General features: G+C 40.0%; 1 non-coding gene across 1 annotated transcript; it reads right to left on the bottom strand.

Moving 5' to 3' along the window:
• Positions 1 to 462: 462 nt before the first annotated feature.
• Positions 463 to 569, bottom strand: LOC141609868 (small nucleolar RNA R71). The gene has a single exon (XR_012527775.1). It is a non-coding gene; the product is annotated as a small nucleolar RNA R71 (small nucleolar RNA).
• Positions 570 to 13,008: the final 12,439 nt, after the last annotated feature.

Raw genomic sequence — 13,008 nt, 5'->3', positions numbered from 1 at the left:
CTCTGTTCGAGGAAGATCCACCTACATCTCCTGCTTCAATTTCTTCAGCTGAGACAGTCACTTCTCCATAAATTCCAGTCATGGCTGAAGAAGCAACCATTGCTAGTCACTCAGAGCCGACACCTACGAATCTCTACAAAGGATTCGAACTACCTGGGGAGGCGAGGAAATTCGAGCCGAAGCCTTCCTATATTAACCTGGTTGAGAGAAACCAGTTCGGGGGAGCTGCAAATGAAGATGCAGCCAAGCATATGGAGATTTTTATTGATTATTGCTGCTCTATACCCCCGCCGACCGGTGTGACCCAAGACCAGATCAAGGAGACCATGTTCATTTTCTCCCTTCGTGATGCTTCAAGGGAGTGGTATAGAGATCCGGGACCGAGCCGCTCATGGGATCACCGATCGGAATTCCTTAGCCCTGGCATTTTACAAAAAGTACTTCTCTGCCTCGAAGACTAACGCGATTAGAGCTCAGATCACGAGCTTTAAACAGGGGCCTGATGAGAACTTTCATGAAGCATGGGTCCGTTTCAAGAAATTGGTGCGAACCATACCGCACCATGGGTTCGAAAAATGGAGTCTTTGCAATCAGTTCTATAATGGGTCGTATGACGATCGAGGGCTATTTTGGATCTTTGCGACCAATGGCCGATTTGCTGAGAACATGGGAGAGACTAAGGGGTGGAAGATCATTGATGATTTGGCCACTCATAAGGCTGAATATGGGAATTCGAGAGGAAACCAGAGGAGAGCTGCTGAATCTTCCTCTGTTGCTGCACTAGAAGCTCTCACTGTAAGGTTTGACAAATATGAGTTGGGAGGAGCTTCTAAAGGAGGGATGTACCATGTTAACGCTGTTTCAGACGGTCCTTTCGTCTGTAGAAGATGTGGAGCTGAGGGGCATGTCTCAGAGAATTGTTCTGTCCCCTTTGAGTCTTGTGATGCCTTTCAACACTATAGGCAGACAAACACGTACTATGAGCCGAATGTCCACCCCAACTTGAGGTGGAGTAGCCAGAATGTCCTGAATCCGACTCAACCTCCACAACAGCAGCAACAGCAAGCTTATGTGCCCCCTCACAAACAACCATATCAAAAACCTCCCTATATGCCGCAGCAGCAACAATCCCAAAATTCCGAGTCCACCGAGTTGAAGAACTTATTGCTGAAGGAGTCCCAAGCTAGAGAGGCCGGGATGAAGATGCTAGAGAGCCAAATTGCTCAATTGGCTAGCAAGAGTACCACTCGAGCTCCGGGACACTTACCGACCAAAAAGAGACCCTAAATGCCATAACTTTGAGGAGTGGGTCTACCCTGGAGGGGCCTGCTATGGTCGAGGATGATGCTGCAAAAGATGAGGCAAAACCGAGTCAAAACAAAGCTGGAACGAGAAAAGGAAAGAAAAAGGCGTCTACGGGTATATCGATCGATCGATCGACATACCCGGTCGATCGACTGAAGTGCGGGTTACAGAAGCTTCTGGTCCTGTTCAACTCAGTCGATCGACTGACATCACTGGTCGATCGACTGAGATCGCTGCTGATAGTGAGATTTTTCGTCCTCCGATGCCCGACAACTTGAGGGATCATTTGTTTCGGGGCACGACAGTCCCGAAAATATTGGGGAAAGACCCGAGTGCTGATGGGTCAGTTCCGGCTCCGAAGTACGACCCAATGTCGATCAATGGTTCTCATTTGAGATGGTATGAAGAGGGTTCAAGCTTCAACAAGGAGAAAGTAGTGGACTTCCAGCCTAAGTCCACGGATACCTGCATGCGCGATTTAGAGGAGAGGGCTAAGCTACTTCTTACAGCCCCATATCCGGAAAGACTAGTGCCGACGAAGGAACAGGTATCTTTCAATAAATTTGAAAAAGTTATTCGTAGCTTGAATGTACAAGTGCCTTTCCTTGAGTTAGTTAATCAAGTGCCTGCCTATACTAAATTCATGAAACAACTCTTGTCTAAGAAAAAGTCACTTGAAAATGTGCATACTGTCGCATTAACCAAAGATTCATGCTCTTATTTGTCTCACATTGCACCCCATAAGCTAGAGGACCCGGGTAGCTTTTCTGTTCCTTGCAATATAGGTACCTTCTCTATTGAGAAGGCATTATGTGACTTAGGAGTTAGTATAAGTGTAATGCCCCTGAGTCTTGCTAGGAAGCTCAAATTGACTAGGTTCGCAGTGACAGATATGATAGTACAGATGGCTGACCGATCTGCGGTCCAGCCAATAGGAGTCTTAGAGGACATCCCCGTGCAAATAGGCAAGTTCTTCTTCCCTGTTGACTTCGTCGTACTTGACATGCCTGAGGATGCCCATATTCCCATTATTTTGGGTAGGCCATTTCTGCACACTGCTGGTGCAGTCATAGATGTTGGTTCGGGTACCTTGACCTTTAAAGTAGAGAAGCATTCTATTGTCTTTGCCCAACCTGCTAAGAATAAGGACCCCATGTGGCCTGTGACTTGCAATACGGTTTCTGAAAAGAAATCTTATTTTATACTTCCTGATATGCCTATCTCTAGTCCCATTCCTGTTGTAACCCCTCCGCCCCAAATTGGGAGCAAATTGGAGGAAGATTTGTCTATTTCTGATATTGCAGGAGCTGGTTTGGGGAAGGAAGAGCTGCAAGTTACTCCAGCTGTAAAGAAGCCAATCATCTCACGAGGCGGTCTTGGTTGCCTCAGCTATGGCACTGATGAGGAAGTTGATGACGAGCCGGTCAAAGTGAGGAAGTCCGATTTGGATTCTGATGAGCAAGAAGAGGTCATTGACTGGGGAGATGATGAAAGTGTTGATCCGTTGAGCCATACGGACGTGGAAGCTAAGAAGGGTGCAGCTTATAAGATAAGCACCATTGAGGCTACCTCTAGTAGCCAGAAGCCGACGAAGTGGGCCATTCCGTGGCCGTTCTTGATCAACTACTAGTTGATCACATGTTTGCAAACATTTTATTTGCTTTTGTTAGACACTTTTTATTGCTTTTGTGTGCGCGAAACTTCGCATTTTATTTTGCTTGCTTAGGATTTTATACGCTTTAGGCTTTACTTTGGGTTTTGCGCAATTTTGGGCGCGTATTATTGTGCATTTGCAGGTTTTTAGACCTCATTAGCTCAAGAAATTGAGCAAATACGAAGAAATCTGAAGTACAGCAGTATTTTCAGTCGATCGACTGGGCTACATAGTCGATCGACTGGTCTGCAGTTTCCAGGAGCTACTGTTCCTTTCACCTCGGTCGATCGACTGAGTGATGTGGTCGATCGACCGACCTGCACTGCTGTATCTGTTTACGACCTCTCTCCTGCTATGTTTGGTCGATTTGCGGAATTAAGGGAGTTTTCTACTCCACTTTATCTTCCGTCACTATTTATTTCTTCTATTTTTCTCAATTTTACACATAATACCGCTTCATCATTGCTTTCTCGATTTATGCGTGGTACTTTGTTTGTCTTTTCAGGTACTTCTTAGTAGCACTGCTGGCTATTGAAACCTCCTAGCTCACGCTGGTTTGGGGAGGTTTCCTTTGCTGTGCTTAAAGTCTTGTGAGTTTCTAAGTCTTTACTTCATGTTTTATTTGTTTAAATTTCTCTCAAATTCCCGTCTCTCTTTTCTTCATTACATGATTCTGCACAATGGGGACATTGTGCGATTTGGTTTGGGGAAGGGTTTTGTGTCGCATATCATTTGCTTGCATTCACGTTTACATTTTGTTTTGCATTGCTTATTTCATTTCATCCATATATACTAAAATATCAAAAAAAATCGAAAAATTTCAAAAATTTCAAAAAATGCACGTTTATTTTAGCATATAGGTCGAGTCGGAACGGTAGTATTTCCATGATGACATTGCATTTGCACCTGTTTTTGCCTAAGCCTTGCTTGATTTACATGTTATTAGTAGAATCATATAAGTGCATACCTACGAGTTCTCGTTAATTTATTTGCTGAACTTGAGACTTGACTTTGAAAATTGGCAAACTACATCATTTTCTGAGTTTTAGAGCCTATAACTGGTGACATTTATGACCAGTTTATCTAGGATTGTGAGTAGTACTCCTTATGAGACATGTTACATAAACGTGCATAAATATGAACTTAATTTGCTTAATACCTGTATGCATTCGGTTTGTGGTTAATTGACACATGTGGTAGAGGTCCCATTTTCTCATTTTACCCATAAGCTCCACACTGCCAAAAACAGCCTTTTTGTCCCGTTACTACATCCTACATTTAGCCTGCCCTTGTCAAGCTAGTAGTTTATGTTCTTGGGATTGTTACTTCGTTTTTGGTGGCATATGCTCGTTTTGAGATGATGTTGGGAAGATGGAAATGAAGAAAGGAAAGAAAGAAAAAAAGAACTGAAAAAGTTGAAAAAAAAAGAAGTGAAAAATGATTCAAAAAAGAGAAAAAGAGGTTCTGTACTGTTGAAGCGGTCGATCGACTGGCATCATAGGTCGATCGACTGAGGTTCGAGAGAAAGAAAAGAAATCAATTTCGCATAATTCAAGCTTTATCTTATGGCGATTTTTGCTCCCATGTATTATTCATATCTTATGGGGAGTTAGTTGATTACTTTCATACTGGAGATTGTGAGATTTGTGCTTGCTATAGCACCGTTTCATTTGATTTTGAGCAAGAAGAAGGATGTTGCCATATGGTTCCGTTTTGGTACTAGCTTGATCACCTGTACCTCCACTTTTCCATAAATGTTTTGCCTCTTCTTACCCATACCTCACATATCCCATATATACCTCGGCATGTGTCATGGTCATCTGTTTGGTTGGAATGCATATGTACGGTTGTAGAGATTATTTTCATATTAGACTGCAGGCATGTTCTTATAGGTCGTAGTTAGGTGAGAGTCTCTACAAAATAAATTCTTTTTATCCTCTTATATATTCACCTGTGCTTATGAGAGATTTGAGTGACCCGTGAGAGTCCGATTTGATAAGTCTCTATGGTTGACGGTTCAGCAGTTTTAACGACCTTATAACTCGTTTGCATGATTTGCATTACTAATTGATTGTTAGTTATAACATTAAATTGGTTTAGGCTTTACATATTGCATTTCGCTCTGAGATTGAACTCGTTCCATTAGGTCATTAGATCAAGTCTAGTTCTTGCTTGGGGACAAGCAAGGGTTTGGTTTGGGGAAGTTTGATGCGTGTCTTTCATATGATGTTTTACATCCCATTTTACACGCATTTCAGAGCTCATTGTGTAGTTTAAGCTACCATTTTCCCTATTTCCGTCTACTTTCGTGTTTTTGTACATTATTGCAGAAATGTGAAGAATCCAGCGGAAATCGAGCTAAATCCGTCCCCGAGTATCCTGCATTGCATTTGACGTGAAGTATTCGCTTAAAGAACGAGCTTGGTGCGCAATCCAAGGCCCAAAAGACAAATCCACGAGATTATAGAAGTTAAGTAGCAGCTAAAGCAGTCGATCGACCACTACCTTCAGTCGATCGACCAACCATCGGGTTCCAGAGGCTACTGTACACTACTATTCAGTCGATCGACCGGTCACTTCAGTCGATCGACCAAGACGCTATTCCAGACGAGAATTAAAAGATCGAGATTTATCAAGCCCATGAGTTATTAGGTTTAGGAATTATGTTACGTATACTTTCTATATAACATAACCTAGTTCGACAGATACAATCATCCAGTTTTTATCAAGTTTTACATAAAGTTTTACATACAGTTCTTTAGAATAATTAGGGTTCGAGATTACTTTCGGTATTGAATACAATTCGCTTTGTCATTCGGCTTTGTTCTTTTCCTTCGCAATTCACACGGTACCCTCTGGTTTTATTCTGTTATTTTATTTTCGTTCATAGTTGTCGAATTGCTAGATCAGTTCCCAAGCCGAATTGCCATCTTTTGTTAATTGTTTATTTTACCGTTTTAAGCATGAATTCCGTAGCTTTAATCCTTAATATTATTGTTGCCTTTAATTTCAGTATGAGTAGCTAATTTATTCGTGCTAGGATGTAGGGGAATTGTAGTGTAGGCGGCAATATAATGAACACGGCCTGAATCGCGTGTTGGTCGATCGACCGCCATACCTAGTCGATCGACTGACCACGTGAGGTTTTATTTTCGTTTTAATTGTTTTAATTCTTTATTCGACGAATCGAGTGCACACGACTAGTTGAATGCTTAATATATGACTGACCCATTAGATCGAGAGATAGGAACAGTTGTTAGATCACCAATTAAAATGACTAAACTATGCTGAGATCGAAAGATAGGTAATGTTTAGACCGTAGTCACTTTTCAGGACGAAAGTTAGTATTAGTGATATTAGGGACCTATAGCGAGATCGAAAGATGCTATTTGTTAAGAGTGGACCGAGAGGACCTCTTTATTTCCCGCCTCACGTGTTTGATTTAGACCTGTTTAGTATGCTGCCGCCGAAACTATAACGAACCGACCATCCTAGTACCCTTTTTTATACTTGATTTCATCCGTCTGCTTAGTTTACTTTATTTTATTGCTCATTAGCTATAGACCAATTCAATCAAACCCCCACCTTATTGTTACCTTAGACCGAATTTAAACAACTAGAAATTACGTCTGCCTCTATGTGGTTCGACCCGACTGCCGCTAGCTATAGTTGTAGATGGAGATTATAAATTTATTTTTAACACCTCACGACGGGTATCAGTTATCATCCCAAACAACGAACATTAAATCCATCAATAAAATTTACCTCAACAACTATTCAAATTTTATCCTTAATTATATCGTCACCTAGCTCACCACCATAGTCTCATACCATGCAATACTCTACCAACTTCATACTCCTTTAATTCCTTAAAACTCATGACTAACAAGTTGTCCTGCAATTTATATATACTCTCTTAACTCACACCCTCATGTAGACCTGGCAAAAGCAACCCGACCCGATTGACCCGATCCGAAAAAGCTGACCCGAGACCCGAAGTAACCTGAACTGCATCACCCGAATGTGGCCCGAAAACCCGAATTGACCCAACCCGACCCGAACATGACCCGAGCTTTCTTGACCCATACTGGCTCGACTCGAAAATGACCCGATCCGAAACCACCAAACCCGAAAATGACCCGACAAAATATAACTCTAATTGAACCGAAAAAACTTGAATGGCTATTCTCTATTATTCATTGACTCGAAAATGACCCGACCCGAAACAAACCGACCCGCTTGACCCGAAACAGACCCGGCAATAGACCCGAAACCCAAAAAGACCCGTCCCGACCTGAATTAACCCGAACTCAACGAGAGACCCGAATTGACCCGACCCGAATTGGCCCGACCCGAACCCGCCCCTTGACCCGTTTTGTCAGGTCTACCCTCATGGTAGTATCACACAATTCCATGATTCCTTACTTTCTTGTCCCCTAATTCTTGTGAACTTTCAATCAATTTACCATCATCCTTCTCTTTCCATTACTTCCAAAAATCAAATTCTATTAGCATAAGTCATTATTTTTCATTCATTTCTTATCAACAATCCCTCACATCATACTTCTCACTCATACTCCCCGCTGATAGATCCACCCACTCAATGATTTCTCTTTAATTGATACATCTTCTTTTAATAGTTCTAGAAAATAAAGATTCACTTCATCCCGGGACCTCCCAAATGATTATATACTAGGCTCACCTTCGAGTAATACAAATCCCACGATCTAAGCTCACTAGGCACAATTTTTTTTTTTTTACAACTTTCCATTACGCATCTCCTTACCAATATCATCATACTCATTTCTCTCCAGAAATCACTATATACCCCAAATTACACATCCCTCATTTCAAACTTTTGTTCTCACATTCCTTGAATTTACATTACCACTCTCATCAGTCATCATCACTCGACCATATACGGTCATCACTACACCACTTAAACCAACGACTAATTCACTCACCATAGCTCACAGAATATGCTCCTTATCTCATAACTAGCCAACTTCGCTTATTCTTTCCGCTATCTATCACAATCCCGTATACTCATGTCCTCCCTACCCAACACATATCCTTCATAAGCCGGCATTCTCCACATCATAGTATCTTGTAACTTACGTATCAAGACCGTCACATATATAACAGAATGCTTTAAGACCCAAAACATACGTGTGCACAGAACCTACGACTCAAAACATATGTAAGAAAGTAGCCGTCGACTCAAAACAACCGCCCAAAGAGGTACTCAGCCGAGTACATGACGTACTCGGTCGAGTACAAGACACTCGGTCGAGTAACTATACCACTCGGCCGAGTTTTCGACTCCAGAAGCTGACCCAAATTGTCACAGAAAGATTACTCGGTTGAATACGGGTTACTCGGCCGAATATGAAAGTTACTCGGCCGAGTAGGCCCTACTCGGCCGAGTTCCGCCTACTCGGCCGAGTTCCGGCACAGTTCTCTGCAACGTCCAGTTTTCGTAAAACAGTTATTTCTCACTTGTTACTTGGTCATTTTGGGCGTGTGACATATCGTTAGAATCGTAAGAAGACAAGTTATCACCTAAAATTTGAATCACGACAATATCATTTCTAGAAATCGACTTATGACAGTTTTAAGACAACCCTTCCGTAATCGGTCTTCATACAAATCAATTTTTTTTAACAAAACAACTTGAACATAAATAAGGAAAACAATAACAACTCAATACTTCTAAAAACCAGTACATAGGTGAACTTTTATCATACCCACATGTAAATTAAAGACAACATTCATATATATAAAACTTTAAGTTGATAGTTGGATAGGCCTAAATTTTACAATGTCACTCTCACCAAACCATATGGTCAGCAGTTCAGGACCTTGCAGTTCAGTTCAACAATGCATTTCAGACAGCTCAAATAATCGGTAGCTTACAGTTCACAAAAACTTCACCAGAACATACAAAAATGCATTTCAGACAACCCAAATAACCGGTGGTTATGTTGCTTGCGATTCACAAAAACTTTACGTAACATACTATTTAACTCCCTAATGGCTACTCAAACTATTTCGCATATAATTCTTGAACTCAAATAAGTGTCCTAACCGAAATTAATTGCTAAGTAAGGAAGTGATTTAGGGTTTGACAAAAATGACCAAATCATTCAATCTAAAATAACACAAATCTACAATTACACAAATAGATAAATAGACTAACAAATTAATGATAACAATTTAAAAATTACCAATCAATGTTCAATCAATCAAATGAATAATAATCGAATTTGGGGGGAAATAATTTGGGAAAATATGAACTTACCAATATAGGCAGGCGAGGCGGCAGGTGGACGGAGAGGGAGGCCAGCGGTGGAGTGTGGACCGTGGACGGCCGATGAGGCGAGGAGTAAGGCGGCAAGTGGGTGTGAGTGGTTGTATTTGGGTATTTTAAGGGTTTGGTTTTATTTTATGTAGTTTGTGTTATTGAGTTACTGTATCTATGGCGTTTTTCCTTCTATTTTTCAGATTTTTGAGTTTTTTTTCCACGTGAGGGCACGTGCCCTCACTTTCCACCCCTCGATCCGCCCTTGCATGTCGTACGGGTCACGGGTTTGGTTAGGGTTAAAATACGGGTCAAGAAATAATTTTTAACGCCTTTTTTTAACGATTTTTTAATTAAAAAAAATATTTTTAAAATTGTAAAACATATTTAAGGTTAATATTTTAATCATATCTAATGCTTATATTAATTATATTGACATAATAATTAAAATAAATGTTTTTTAATAATTATTTTATTATTAAATATTATAAAAAGTATATAAAATTGACATTTTAATACTGTTTGTAATTTTAAGTAATAAAAATAGTAATTTTTTAACTATTTTTTCAATATAATATATAAATATTAATATTTTAATAACTATTGGTTTATCTTTGACCTAACGGGTCGACCCTAAAATAACGGATCATTTCGGGTTAAGGTCAAACGGGTCATAGGGTCAGAATTTTTGGGTCTTGACTCTGAAAAAATGGATCGGGTCGGGTCAGGATTTGACAGGCCTACCGTAGGGTCATAACTTGCAATTAGTAGACTATACCACCAATTGTATGGTGTAGAATCTGATCTCTGTATTAAAGTTTTCGAGTTTTATTTTAAAAAATTTGCGATATGCTCTAGAGTTTCTGTACTCACACACTTAAAAATAAAAAATAAAAAATTTAAAAAAATTACAAATAAATTTGAATAAATATATTGCAGTTGTTCAATGCTTATTATACAAGTAAATATATTATCATATTTGTGCATCACTTGGGATATAACAAGTAAATATATTATCATATTTGTGCATCACTTGGGATATAAACAACCAAATGATTTCTTATTTTACCATGTGGGACAAGAGTAATTTTATGTACACTTGCTCTTTTATTCTTGCATTTCCAACAATCTCTCACGGTTTTAGCTTTTTGATTTTCATTAAAACTTACTCGTATTTGATATTCCATAGTCCATACTACGGAGTATAATTGTATAATTCGTTTGATGTGTTCAGCCTCTTATGGGCTATTTTTTAATTTTCTTTGGTTATGTTATTATTTTTGTTTTTGCTCTTGAGGAGTCATTCTCTAGTAGACTAGTACTGAACTTCTAATTGTAATTCAATGTGTCAGTGTTCGTAATGGCAAGCGTGAGGTAGGAAAATTGTTGAACTGCTTTTTGACGTTTCAAATGTTTAAAGGTCAATCACTCAAACTGGATCCGGGTAACCGGTACCCGGAATCCGTATATCCAGTTTAACCGGATGCTCGAAAACCATATACCTGATTAAAACCACTCGTCTCCGTATAAAGAAATTTAGTGTTTTTAAAACCGTATATCCAACAAGGTTTTAAAATCGCATTGGATATACGATTTTGCTCACTCTAATTATATTTGTATGAGTGCCATGCATGGCAATGCATGGGGTTGTTGATACATACGTCAATTCTTCTAACATCAAATCAGATTCATTTAAAGACAAAATTGAAGTTGATGAAATTATAGCACGTTTAATTTCTCGTATAGTAAATTCAACAAGTGGTGAGATCTTAAGAAAGAAAAGCCATCGCATTGATTGGCATTATACAATCACAAGTGAATTTTGTACAGTATGATTGTAGCTATTCATCCGTTTTATTGGCCTACTAATCTACAGAGTACTTCAGGGGTGAACCTAGAAATAAAATTTTGGAATAACGAATTTTTCTAAGATTGTTTTTTATACTTATGATAAGGTTCACATATAAAACTTTTGGGGTAGCAAATTAAAAATGCAAAATCGATAATTTGAACCATTTTCTGAAAATTTGGAGCTACTATTTAGTTTCCCACCACGGAGTACTATATATCTAGCCTTGAGCTTTAGTATTACTCCGTACTTGACATAAATATATCTAAGCAAGCTAAAACTAGTACTCCGTGATCCACACAAATATAATCATGCAGTCTACTCTCCCAATCTTTGCCATTTTCCTCTTTTCGCTCATCTTGGTAAGCGTCTATGTAACTACGAAATATTCCCTCTAATTCTTTAAAATTACCCGATTTATTGGGTTTTGATCTAGCCATTTCTAAAGAATGACCACGGTAGTTAATAGGGGATTTGAAAATGAAGTTGATTGTCTACACAACCTGAGTTACTACTACAACTAGTTTTTTTTCTTGGCAACCGGAAAAGAAGGTTCCTAATGATCACTCATAGCCCTTTTTGCAAGGACGTGAGTTCTTCTGTTAAGATTCCTACGAATAAAACTAAAGCATAAACAGTGAAAACTTGCTGAAACAGAAATCATATTGTCAATGATGCCTTTAATGTGATGATGCTTGCGTTCCTTTCCTGCCCACTGCATCAGCAAATTGAGACAGTCAGATAAAACTTCCAAGTGCAGTATGTTTGGGCTAAAATCTGTATAATAGGTGAAGCCCACTTAATAAGTTGTTAGGGAAATGGGCCGTGAAAGGAAGCATGGTGGAAGGAGAGTCCACGGATGGAAGAAGGTTAGATGGGCTAGGACGCGTGAAAGGAGAGGCGAGGCCCACTAGGAGAGGCGTCCGTGTTTAGGAAAAGGCTCAGGGAGAAGTCAGGAGATCAGGGAGAATGGAGAGAGACAACGTGTTATGGAAAGAGTTATTATGGAAGTTATATTCCTTTCCATAATCACGTGTCAATTTACATTCCGTACTTTATTTCCTTATTCAAACATCAAATACAAACGATCAATCAAGCAACCAACGAGTAAGACCGCATTGACCTAATACAATTAACTTGGTAAAAATCACCTAAACAGTTTGGCGTCCACCGTGGGGCATTGTGGTCGTCAATCGTTGATAATCTAAGTACACCATGGATAAGCAAGTATCAGAAGCCGTGTCAGGGAGTAGTCAACCGTCGTTGCCACCTAATTCTACTCAAACCCCGACATCAACGGGGTCAACTCAGGCACCTGGGCATACCTCAATAATCATACCCACGGCAAAAACTTCTTTGGCTCCCAAAACCCCTGCTGGCGCAAACTAGGCCAGATCAGATAAAGGAACAACAAGCTCATGCCTCACCCCACCACCCAGTCTAACGCAAATCTTGCTCGCTGGCGTAGAGAATCTTCAGAAGGCTATGGAAAATATGAGAGATAATCCACTCCGTCAGTGGGGAACCGCAGCCTTGCCCACCTAAGCCCCGCTCATCTAATCCGAGCGATAACCCATGTTCCTTAATGTGCACATCCCCTCTTGTGGCGGGTTCCACAAGTGCGAATCAAGGGTGTGATGTAATACTACGGTTTTCTGAGTCTCTGGGTACTCTATCGAGTAGGCCTTACTCTGTCGAGTAAAGGTGAGTTGCAGTTTAAAATAGTTTCTGACCTGTAGGGTACTCGATCGAGTAGCCTTGGTACTCGATCGAGTAGGCTGCACTCGATCGAGTACGTCAGTTACTCGATCGAGTAAGTGTGTTTTACGGGGTTGTTTTGTCAGGTTTTGCTAATAACGCGAGTTTAATATAAAAGGTTTCCGTCAGTTTCTTTAATCA

The sequence above is a fragment of the Silene latifolia genome, chromosome 10 (genome assembly GCF_048544455.1).
Source record: "Silene latifolia isolate original U9 population chromosome 10, ASM4854445v1, whole genome shotgun sequence".
NCBI lineage: Eukaryota > Viridiplantae > Streptophyta > Magnoliopsida > Caryophyllales > Caryophyllaceae > Silene > Silene latifolia.
The sequence above is the reverse complement of the archived record's forward strand: the minus strand, read 5'-3'. Positions and strand labels throughout refer to the sequence as shown.